Genomic DNA, 12,284 nt, shown 5'->3' on the forward strand with positions numbered 1-12,284 from the left:
GTTGGGGCTTTTATGTGTTAGTAAAATATATATATATATATATATATATATATATATATATATATATATATATATATTCGATCACAATTGCCACCTTCGTGCTGCTTAATGGGTGCCAATCCTGAAAGGTGCCTTTCACGCATAAATCCAACAACAATGCTCCCAAAGGAACTTCAATTAGCACTAACGGGTTTCAAAACTTCAATTTATTCAAACCCAGGCAGACGTATTTCCGCAAAAACTGCTATTCTCAATGCCGGTTTGCAAATGAAAAGGTCTTCCATCAGACTTGCACTTTAAAAAGTCTTTCCCTCGCTCCCATTTGTGCACAGATCACTATCAGTAAAAACTGATTATTCCTCCTCATTAGGGGCCAGATGTAGAAAGGCTTTGACACGTCGCAAACAGCGGAAATCGCTGTTTGCGAGGCGCAAAACCCACATCGCGATGCCCATTCCCATTTTGCGAGTCGGTAACCTATTTACCAACTCGCAAAATAGGACTGCGAGTCGAAAATAGGAAGGGGTGTTCCCCTTTCTATTTGCGAGTCGCATCGCGATGTAGGATTGCTTTGTGACCACGAACGCGGCCGCAAAGCAATTACAGTTACCACAAGTGTCACACTGGTGGTAACCCATTCGCAAAAGGGAAGGGGTCCTCATGGGAACCCTTCCCCTTTGTGAATGGCCTGGAAAACATTTTTTCAGAGCAGGCAGTGGTCCTATGGAATACTGCCTGCTCTGAAAAAATGAAACTGACACGTTTCATTTTTTCTTTTATAATGCATCTCGATTACATTTAAGGAAAACAGGCTGCATTACAAAAAAAACAGCTTTATTTAAAAGCAGTCACAGACATGGTGGTCTGCTGTCTCCAGCAGGCCACCACCCCTGTGAGTGCTGCAACTCGCAAGGGGGTCGCAATTTGCGACCCACCTCATTTATATTAATGAGGTGGGCCTTTGCGACCCCCTTGCGACTCGCAGATGGTGTCAGGGACACCATCCTGCATCCGGCATTGCGACACGCAAATTGCGAGTCGCTCAGACTCGCAAATTGCGAGTCGCAATGCCGGATGTTCCTACATCTAGCCCCAAATCCCTTATCATCCTGCTGCAATCTTAACATGATTTGAAAGCTGTAAGTTATTACTTATATTAGTTAGGATAAGTAGGTTTGGGGAGTGGGTTTTCTACTTTTTACATTTTACTATGTGGGTTGGTGGGGCTGATGGTGGGGCTTTTATGTGTTTTTAAAATATGTATATATATATATATATATATATATATATATAGATTTATTTTTTTAAATAAAATATACCAAAAAATATATATATTTGTTTAGTAATAGGTAGTATATGTGTAGTTTAGTATATGTTGTCCTACATGTGTCTCGTGATATAAGGGGGTGGGGGGCTAATGTTTAGAGTGTGTCGTTAAGTGTGTTAGGTAAGTTTAGCATAGCGTAGTTAGGGTCTGATGTTGGTTATGTATAGTTAGGATATGTTAGGTTAGGATAGGTGTTCTTAATTCCTTTTAGTTTATTTAAATTCTAATTACAAATTTTGGGTACTCCCTTACTTAATGTGTCTTATGCTTCGGTCTCAGGGTCTTCCATTGGGTGTACAGTGGAACCGTGTGTTGTCCTAGGGATTCAGTCCTGCCTCCGGATCCCTCACTTGACATGTTCATCACCTTCTTACAACTGAGCTGCCATGTTGGCAGCTACAACACATCTACTTGTCTGTGCATCTGTGTAGGAGGCTGGCCTGGCTTATAGTGGGTACCTTGTGGTACTTACACCTTGTGCCAGGACTGGTTATCCCTTATTAGTAGATTAGTTGTGTTCTAGCAGCTTAGGCTGATAGAGGTAGCTATAGCAGAGCAGCTTAGGCTGAACTAGGAGACATGCAAAGCTCCTACTATACCACTTATATCATATAGCACTATATCATAAGAAACACAATACTCAGAGTTACTAAAAATAAAGGTACTTTATTTTAGTGACAATATGCCAAAAGTATCCCAGAGGATATACTCCCTTAGGAGGTAAGTAAAATACATAAAATCTACACACAAACCAAAATCAGTTAAGTAAACACTTAGAAAAGTAGTGCAAACACTGTAGAACACAATAGAATGCAATAGGAGACAATAGGCCTAGGGGCAACACAAACCATGTACTCCGAAAGTAGAATGCTAACCACAAATGGACCCCAGGCTTCATGCAGTGTGTAGAGGGTCGCTGGGAATGTAAGAAAACACTAAGGGTGTCTAAGATACCCCACCCCAAGACCCTGAAAAGTAGGATTAAAGTTACCCTACTACCCCAGAAAGAGTAAAGTCGAGATAGGGGATTCTGCAAACGCAACAACTGACTGCAAAGCACTGAAGACGGATTCCTGGACATGAGGACCTGCAAAGGAAGGGGACCAAGTCTAAGAGTCACGCAAGTGTCCGGGGGGGGGGGGCAGGAGCCCACTAAACCCCAGATGAAGGTGCAAAAGGGCTGCCTCTGGGTGGAAGAAGCCAAAGATTCTGCAACAACGGAAGGTACCAGGAACTTCTTCTTTGGTCAGAAGATGTCCCACGGCATGCTGGAGGATGCAGAGTTTTTTTCCAGGCAGAAAGACCGCAAACAAGCCTTGCTAGCTGCAAGAGTCGCATCTGAAGGTAATGGGTGCTGCCAGGGCCCAGGAAGGACCAGGGGGTTGCCCCTTGGAGGAGGAGACAGAGGGGGCGCTCAGCAACAGAGAGGGCCTATGCAGAAGCAGGCAGCACCCGCAGAAGCACTTGAACAGGCATTCAAGAAATCTGAGCACAGCGGTCATCTCAACACAACAAAAGAGGGTCCCATGAAGTCGGTGGTCAACTCAGCGAGTTGAGCATGCAGGTCAGAGTGCTGGGGACCTGGGCTGTGCTATGCACGAAGGAATCCTTGCAAAAGTGCACAGAAGCCCTAGCAGCTGCAGATCACTCAGTACACAGGATTACTGTCTGGCGTAGGGAGGCAAGGACTTACCTCCACCAAATTTGGACAGAAGGACCACTGGACTGTCGGGGTCACTTGGATCCAGCTCCTGTGTTCCAGGGACCATGCTCGTCAAGATGAGAGGGGACCCAGAGGACTGGTGATGCAGACGTTTGGTGCCTGCGTTAGCAGGGGGAAGATTCCATTGACCCACAGGAGATTTCTTCTTGGCTTCCAGTGCCGGGTGAAGGCAGACAGCCCTCATAGCATGCACCACCAGGAAAAAGTCGAGACAGCCAGCAGGATTAGGTGCTACAATGTTGCTGGTAGTCTTCTTGCTACTTTGTTGCGGTTTTGCAGGCGTCTTGGAGCAGTCAGCGGTCGATCCTTGGCAGACGTTGAAGAGAGAAGTGCAGAGGAACTCTGGTGAGCTCTTGCATTCGTTATCTGAAGAGAAACCCACAGGAGAGACCCTAAATAGCCCTCAGAGGAAGATTGGCTACCTAACCAGGTAAGAGACTATCAGGAGGGGTCTCTGACATCACCTGCTGGCACTGGCCACTCAGAGGTCTCCATTGTGCCCTCACACCTCTGCATTCAAGATGGCAGAGGTCTGAGACACACTGGAGGAGCTCTAGGCACCACCCCTGGGATGGTGATGGACAGGGGAGGTGTCACTCCCATTTCCCTTGTCCAGTTTCACGCCTGAGCAGGGTCTGGGGGATCCCTGAACCGGTGTAGACTGGTTTATGCAAGGAGGGCACCATCTGTGCCCTTCAAAGCATTTCCAGAGGCCAGGAGAGGCTACTCTTCTCAGGCCCTTAACACCTATTTCCAAAGGGAGAGTGTTCTGCCTTCCTGGGACTGGGCTGCCCAGGGGGGCAGAAACCTGTCTGAGGGTTTGCAGCAGTGATAGCTGGAGAGAAACCCCCAGAGAGCTAGTTTGGCAGTACCCGGGGTCCATGCTGGAGCACCGGGGATGCATGGGATTGGCACCCCAATATCAGAATTGCCTTGGGGGTCAATTCCATGATCTCAGACATGGTACATGGCCATGTTCAGAGTTACCATTGTGAAGCTATACATAGGTATTGACCTATATGTAGTTCATGCGTGCAATGGTGTCCCCGCACTCACAAAGTCTGGGGAAATTGCCCTGAACAATGTAGGGGCACCTTGGCTGGTGCCAGGGTGCCCTCACACTTAGTAACTTTGGACCTAACCTTCACTAAGTGAGGGTTAGACATATAGGTGACTTATAAGTTACTAAAGTGCAGTGTAAAATGGCTGTGAAATAACGTGGACGTTATTTCACTCAGGCTATAGTGACAGTCCTCTGTAAGAATTGTCTGAGCTCCCTATGGGTGGCAGAAGAAATGCTGCAGCCCATAGGGCTCTTCTGGAACCCCAATACTCCGGGTACCTAGGTACCATATACTAGGGAATTATATGGTTCTTCCAGTGTGCGAATCAAAATTGGTAAAATTAGTCACTAGCCTGCAGTGACAATTTTAAAAGCAGAGAGAGCATAAACACTGAGGTTCTGGTTAGCAGAGCCCCAGTGATACAGTTAAGCACCACACAGGGAACACATACAGGGCACAATTTATGAGCACTAGGGTCCTGGCTAGCCGGATCCCCGTAACACAGGCAAAAACAAACATACATCCAAGTAAAAAATGGGGGTACCATGCTAGGCAAGATGATACTTTCCTACAATCTGCCATCCAGTGTACCCACCACTCAAGGTGACTATGTTGATCATGTATAGGACAGGTAGGTGTGGTAATTCAGCTGTCATTGTAGTCCTGTGTCGGAATATTGGGCACTGTGGGACATCTGACAACAGCCTACATTTCATTCCTATCCTAAACTGACCAGTGGCAATTACAGATGAGGTTGAGCCCCTCTGTCTCACACCAATGTGTTCTACTGGTACTCCCAGCTGAAAGTATTGCCCAAGAACTGTTTCACAGCCGCATGTAGTGGGTGCAGCATATACGTGTTCTACATGTTTTACATACTCAGTGAACTCCTTGTAGGGGATGAGACCAGCATCGACATTCATTATGTAGGTAGCATGTGCATAGATATGTGCCCGCATATTCATGCACTCTTGTACTGACACTCTGTCCCTCATTACAACCCTGGCAGTAAAGTCCGCTGACCGCTGTGCCGATGGCTGCCAACATAATGTGTCCGCGGCGGAAATCCACCACGGGTATTATAACCCACACTTAGAAATCCTCCACAATACAGACACCCACACACGTCCGCCACACCAAAGGTCAGTGATAAATTGGCAGTACCAAAACCCACACCGTTACGCCAACAGGAATATGCCCACACTATCACGACCCATGAATCAATGTGGCGGTCATTCAACCGCGGTAAACCATTGGCGGTACACACCGCCGCACCCAAAATACACACACATTTACAAAACACAACCACATTGGACAATTTAAAATACACACACCTGATACACATACACACATCACACCCACACACCCAATCCATTATAAAACACACACCTACATTACCCACACCCCCTTACAACGAAAAAGTCTGAAGAAGCAGAGAGAGAGAAAAGCAAAGACAACACCAGCATCCAGAGGCACACAACCCCATCACTCATACACCATCCACGCAGAAAACACCAGACACCCCAAAACATCACCCCACACATCACATCAACTATCACCTCACACATCACTCACACCACATCATGGTACCTCAAAGACACCCCAGGTTTTCTGAGGAGGAGCTCAGGGTCATGGTGGAGGAAATCATCCAGTTAGAGCCACAGCTATTCGGATCACAGGTGCAGCAGACATCCATTGCTAAGAAGATTGAGCTATGGCAGGGAATTGTTGACAGGGTCAACGCAGTGGGACAGCATCCAAGAACAAGGGATGACATCAGGAAGAGGTGGAACGACCTACGGAGGAAGGTACGTTCCGTGGTATCCAGACACCAGATAGCTGTACAGAGGACTGGCGGTGGACCCCCACCTCCTCCCCCACAACTAACAACATGGGAGGAGCGAGTCTTGGCGATCATGCATCCTGAGGGCCTTGCAGAAGTAGCAGGAGGACTGGACTCTGGTAAGGCAAATCTATACTACTATATCCCCCACTCTACCTGCATGCCGTCACTAACTCCTACCCCTACACTCACACCCATCACTCCACCACCTCACATATACCCCACTATCACAACCCACACATCCCAATACCAAGCCCTGCATGTTACACCAATGCATGGACACCCATCACAGACCTGCATGGACACCCATCACCAAAGCATGTCCAAGGGAGAGACTCACCCATGGCACACAATCACCACTCACACAAGGGCCAAGGTGATGTTGCAAGCACAGTAATAGAGGGAAACACACCCATTACACAAGATGGGACACACAGATACAATAACAATGCAGTTACACCCCAAGAGGACCCCTACACAACGTCACCGGACAGGAGGTGCCAGCCATATCCAGTCCCCCCACAGAAGAGGCCCATACGACAGCAGCTCTGCACGCCTGGATCAAGATGACCAGCCCGGCCCATCAGGGACCTCTAGACAGCCGGCTCCCCTGCCACAGTCCCAAACCACCACAGAGCCTCCCCCTCAGGAAACACCACCACAGCACCCACCACAGCACCCACCCAGCGGGCCCATGCCACTGTCCCCAGGACACGTCAATCAGCAGTGTGTCCACCACTACAGGGACCCCAGGCAACCCCACATACAGAGGACAATCAGGGACCTGGGGTCGGTGGCAGTGGGCACACGGTTCAAGGGACAGAGGCTCAGGATAACAGGCAAGCTCGGAGGCCTGCTGTGCGACAGGGAGAGGACAGGCCTAGGGAACCCACTCTCCACGAGGCACTATCAAACATCATGGGAGCATACTACCATTCCCAGGAGACCATGGGCACAGTACTGGCCAAGTTTCAGGAGACCCAGCGGCTGCAGGAGGGACAGTAACTGGGGATCAGGGAGGACTTGAAGTCCATTAACGCTACCCTAGTCACCATTGAAGGGGTGCTGGCAGACATGGCAACACCATGAGGGAGACAGTGGCATACCAGGCCCCTGACACCAGCCCAAACGATGAACAGCCTTCCACGTCCGCCGGCGCTAGTGGACAGGAGGTCCTGCCACACGACTAACAGGCCACCAGCACCCCACCCCCTGCAGAAGGAGAACCACCCCGCAAACAGTCCCTGCGATCCAGGCAGAAGACAGAGAACATTGCCAAGACCCCCGCCAGGAAATAAGACTCTGCTGATTGTCACCCTTCTGTCCCACTCTGTCACCCTGTCCACCTTGAACTGCCATTGCTCCCCTTCTTATGCCCCTTTGGACAATGCACCTGTGATACAAATAGACTGGACTCTATCCTGGACATTCCTCCACCATCACCCCAGCCTCTTCCATATACCCCAATACATATTAGCCCATATATAAACCCCCTTGAATCACAAAACAATCTGGAGTCAGTCTGTACTTTCGCAAATGTATAATTACAACTTCTTCGACAAATATCAATGTAAATGTACATTTGCACATACCAATGTATGACAGTTGTTGGGCAGCAGTAAACATAGCAGAAGGCAGAATGAGGTACCCAGATCTGTGAAATGGAAAGTCAAAGTGAACTGTCAGGGTCCATAGACAGAGGTTAAGAGGCTGACTTATACAATGTCCTACAGTAGTCAGGTATGAGATGAGCAGGTCCAGTCTCTTACCTGTGTCTCACTGGAAGTACTGCATGATGATGTTGTTTTAGTTGTCAACATCTTCTTCCTCTGCCTCCTCTTCCTCACTGTCCACAGGCTCCACAGCTGCCACAATACCATTGTCAGGCCCATCCTCCTGCAGAAAAGGCACCTGGCGTCGCAAAGCCAGGTTGTGCAACATGCAGCATGCCACGATTATCTGGCACACCTTATTTGGTGAGTAGTGTAGGGAGCCACCTGGTAGATGGAGGCACCGGAATCTGGCCTTCAGGAGGCCGAAAGTCCCCTCAATAATGCGCCTAGTTCGCCAATCTGCCTCATTGTAGCGTTCCTCCGCCCTTGTCCTGGCATTCCTTACTGGGGTCAGTAGCCATGAGAGGCTGGGGTAACCAGAGTCACCTGAAAATGTTGAGGGAAATCTGTTACACACACACTAACCATTAGGGACTACCCCAAACCCAGACACCTATTCATACTGTGTGGGGACCTTTGGCTCACCTATTAGCCACACACAGTGCCTCTGGAATTGGTCCATCACATAAGGGATGCTGCTATTCCTCAAAATGTAACCGCCATGCGCAGAGCCAGGATACTTGGCATTCACATGGGAGATGTAATGGTCCGCCAAACACACCATCTGCACATTCATAGAATGGTAGCTTTTTCGATTTCTGCACACCTCTTCATTTCTGCGGGGGGGACAAATGCCACATATGTACCATCAATGCCACCAATTATGTTGGGGATATGTCCCAGGACATAGACGTCAGCTTTCACTGTGGGCAAATCCTCCACCTGGGGGAATACAATGTAGCTGCACATGTGTTTCAGCAGGGCAGACAACACTCTGGTCAACACGGTGGAGAACATTGGCTGAGACATCCCTGATGCCATGGCCACTGTAGTTTGAAAGGAGCCACTTGCCAGGAAATGGAGCACTGACAGGACCTGCACTAGAGGGGGTATTCCCGTGGTATGGCGGATAGCTGACATCAGGTCAGACTCCAATTGGGCACACATTTCTTGGATTGTGGCACGATCAAGTCTGTAGGTGATAATGATCTGTCTGTCTTCCATTGTCGACAGGTCCACCAGGGGTCTGTACACTGGAGGATGATGCCATCTCATCATCTGCCCCAGCCAATGTCCTATGGAGGAGAATGGTGAGCAGAGGGTCATGTACCACATAGGTTGCACAAGTGTTTTTGCTGTAATGTGAGTAAGTCCATGTGTAGCGTTGCCTGTCTGTATTTCCGCCCAAATGTGCTGTGACACAGTTAGGTGCCATGCCATGTGCCACCCTGAAATGGCGGCTGCCTGACCTGTAAGGAGGGACAAGGGGAAATGAGGTAACTGCGCTGGCGTTGTGCAGCGTTGCGGTAGGCGGCCGAAGACCGTCACGCAATTCAGCATTGGTTATCATTGGGCCCCATGGGTTCCAGGAACCAATGACGATGTATGCCGGCGGTGATGGTACGCACCACCGCAGACGTGACCGCCATTTTCTATCTGTTCACTCACTTGGTACCTGACCTTCAACACGAGAGGACCTGCACTGCAAGTGCTGCTGTGACCTGTGTCTGGAAGCGACAATGACTAGAGTGTAAGGGGAAAGGGCCCCTGCCTTCACTGCGGAGGAGTTGGAGAGACTAGTGGATGGGGTCCTCCTCCAGTACATGCTACTCTACGGTCCTCCAGACAAACAGGTGAGTACCCTGTGAGCATGATGCGTGGGCCATGAATGTATGGAGTGGTGTGGACGGAAGATACATGTGGGGGTGGGGGCTGAGGCCTGCATGTGAGGATAGTGAGTGTGTGTGTGTCAGGGCATGGGTGGAAACTGGTGGCAATGAGTATGACGAACCGGACGGGAGAGTAATTTCCTTTCATCCTATACCTTTCCTCTAGGTCATTGCCCACCAGAAGAAGGGTATTTGGCATGCCATCGCCAAGGAAGTGCCGACCCTGGGGGTCTATCATAGACGGAGCACTCACTGCTGCAAGAGATGGGAAAACCTGTGCCACTGGAGCAAGAAGAAAGCAAAGACTCAGCTGGGGATGGCCTCTCAACGTGGAAGGGGTGCTGGTCGCACCATGACCCCCCTGATGTTCCGGATCCTGGCGGTGGTATATCCGGAGTTGGATGGGCGCTTGAGGGCATCACAGCAGCCACAAGGGGGTGAGTACGGTCTCATTCAGCTGACTCTGCGCGCTTTACGAGGTGTGTGGGTGGGGGATGTGGGCTGTGGAACCCTAGGCCAGGGCGAACTTGGTATGGTAGGTCCCTTGTTAGGCAGGCTCTGAGGCACTCCAACCCCAATAGTGGTTGTGGGCCTCTACAACTAGTCAGCCTCCTGTGGGTTCCAGGTGTGCAGCAAATGGTGTTAGCCATAGTCCCCCATGGGCAGGTGATTTTACTACTAACTGCTAGTGCATGGCCTAGTGCATAGCGCTGCTCCCTGTGTGTTGTGTCCCCCAACTGTAGTGGTGTTGCTGGCATTGACCATTTGTCTCCTCTGTCAGAGGAGCAGAGGCACCGGAAACAAAGGGAGCTGCATCCCACATGGCCCACGAGGGTGAATCCACCGACGTGAGGGCACCAGTGGGACGGAGGGCGAGGGCAGCTCCACGACGGGGACAGGAGGGGACCGCAGCGACAGCGACTTCTCCTCTGATGGGAGCTCCCTTGCGGTGGCTGGCACCTCTGTACCCACTGCAACAAATGGTACAGCCGCCACCCCCCCTACCAGCACCGCCCTCCCATCAGCCCCTCAGCGTGTTGCCCGTGCCCGCTCACCCAGGAGGCTGGGCATCTCCTTTGCCCCAGGCACCTCAGGCCCTGCCCCAGTCAGCCTGCTGCCCTCAGTGAGGAGGCTATTGACCTCCTGAGATCCCTCACTGTTGGGCAGTCAACCATTTTGAATGCCATCCAGGGTGTCGAGAGGCATTTGCAGCAAACAAATGCATACCTGGAGGGCATTGGCGTGGCGGCCCAACAGAGAGCATTTCAGGCTCTGGCCTCTGATTTCAGCCATCGCCCCTGTGTCCAGCCTCCCCCCTCCAACTTCCACTACCCAGACCCAATCCCCTCTACCTCAGCCTATCCCAAGCACACCATCAGACCAGCATGCACACACATCAACACACAAAAGTGGCTCAGACAAACATAAGCACCACACATACCACAGGCACTCACACAAGCACCATGCCCATGCAGACACACCAACATCCACTGCCTCCACTGTGTCCCTCTCCTCCACGTCCTCCACCTCCCTCCCTGTCTCACCTCCACTCACACTTGCATGCATTACATCCTCAGCCACTACCTACATCACCAGCACGCCCATCACTACACACCGCTCACGTGCAGTCACCACCCCCACTACCATTCACACGTCCCCTGTGTCCTCTCCAAGTGTGTCTGTGAGCCCTCCTCCTAAGGTACACAAATGCAGGCACACACCCACTCAACAGCCATCCACCTCACAACAGCCTCCAACCCATGCACCTTCACCCTAACTCAGCAGACGTACACCTCCTACAACCACTACCTCTTCCTCCACTCCCAAACCCCATCCATCTTCCTGACCCAGTGTGTCCAAAGAAATTTACCTTGCTAACCTGGAGCTCTTTCCTACACCTCCCCCCCCATCCTTCTCCTAGGGCCAGGACATCTAGATCCCAGCCCAGCACCTCAGCCACCAAATCTGCATCCACTGTGGTCCCTGCTACTCCTGTACGGTCAAAGGGGGCACCTGTCAGAGCTGCTAGTGTGCCACCGACAGAAAAGAAGGACCACCCTATTCCACCACCTGCAAAGCTCAAAAAGGGACTGGCTTTCAGCAGGGGACAGTCACACCACCCACCCAGCAAGGCCTCGCGCAAACACAGAGTGGACAGTGCCAAGGTCCCTGCAGTGGCTGTCAAGATGGGGAAGGGCCACAAGCCAAAGGGCACATCACCTCTGGGCATGATGTCACCTGGGGAGGGGCTAGTGACCACCAAATCATCAGGGATGGCAGCCACATGCACCCCAGTCACCACCGCCGCTCCGACCTCCACCTGCACTGCCACCTGCACTGCCACCTGCACCGCCACCTGCACCGCCCCCTGCACTGCCATTGCCACAATGTCAGTCTGCAGCATCCTCCACAAGGATCAGCCATCCGAGGCTGCCGGAGACGGGATGGTGTCTCCATCCACTCCAACAGTCACTTGCACTGGCAGCATCTCCACCGCAGCCACCACAGCCACCGCCGCCTGTACCACCATCAGCACCGCTGATGCCACTCTGTTGGACGTCAGCCCTATCCCCAATGTGAAGCCATCAGAGTCTTCAGGTGGAGTCCTGGACCCTGGACACACCACTTGAGACACCACCTCCAGCACTGACACGAACCAGCAATTGGCAGCCTTAGTCGCCGCAGGATGGAGTGTGGGTCTGCCTCCATGGAGTATCATGCTACCTGTTCCGGGTACATCGTGTGGCTGTGACACACAGGTGAGACGAAGTCAACATGCCACACCCTAGGAGCAGCATCACAGGGCACAAAGCCCCCTCCAGACT

This window comes from Pleurodeles waltl, chromosome 12, assembly GCF_031143425.1.
Source record: "Pleurodeles waltl isolate 20211129_DDA chromosome 12, aPleWal1.hap1.20221129, whole genome shotgun sequence".
In the NCBI taxonomy this organism is placed as follows: Eukaryota; Metazoa; Chordata; class Amphibia; order Caudata; family Salamandridae; genus Pleurodeles; species Pleurodeles waltl.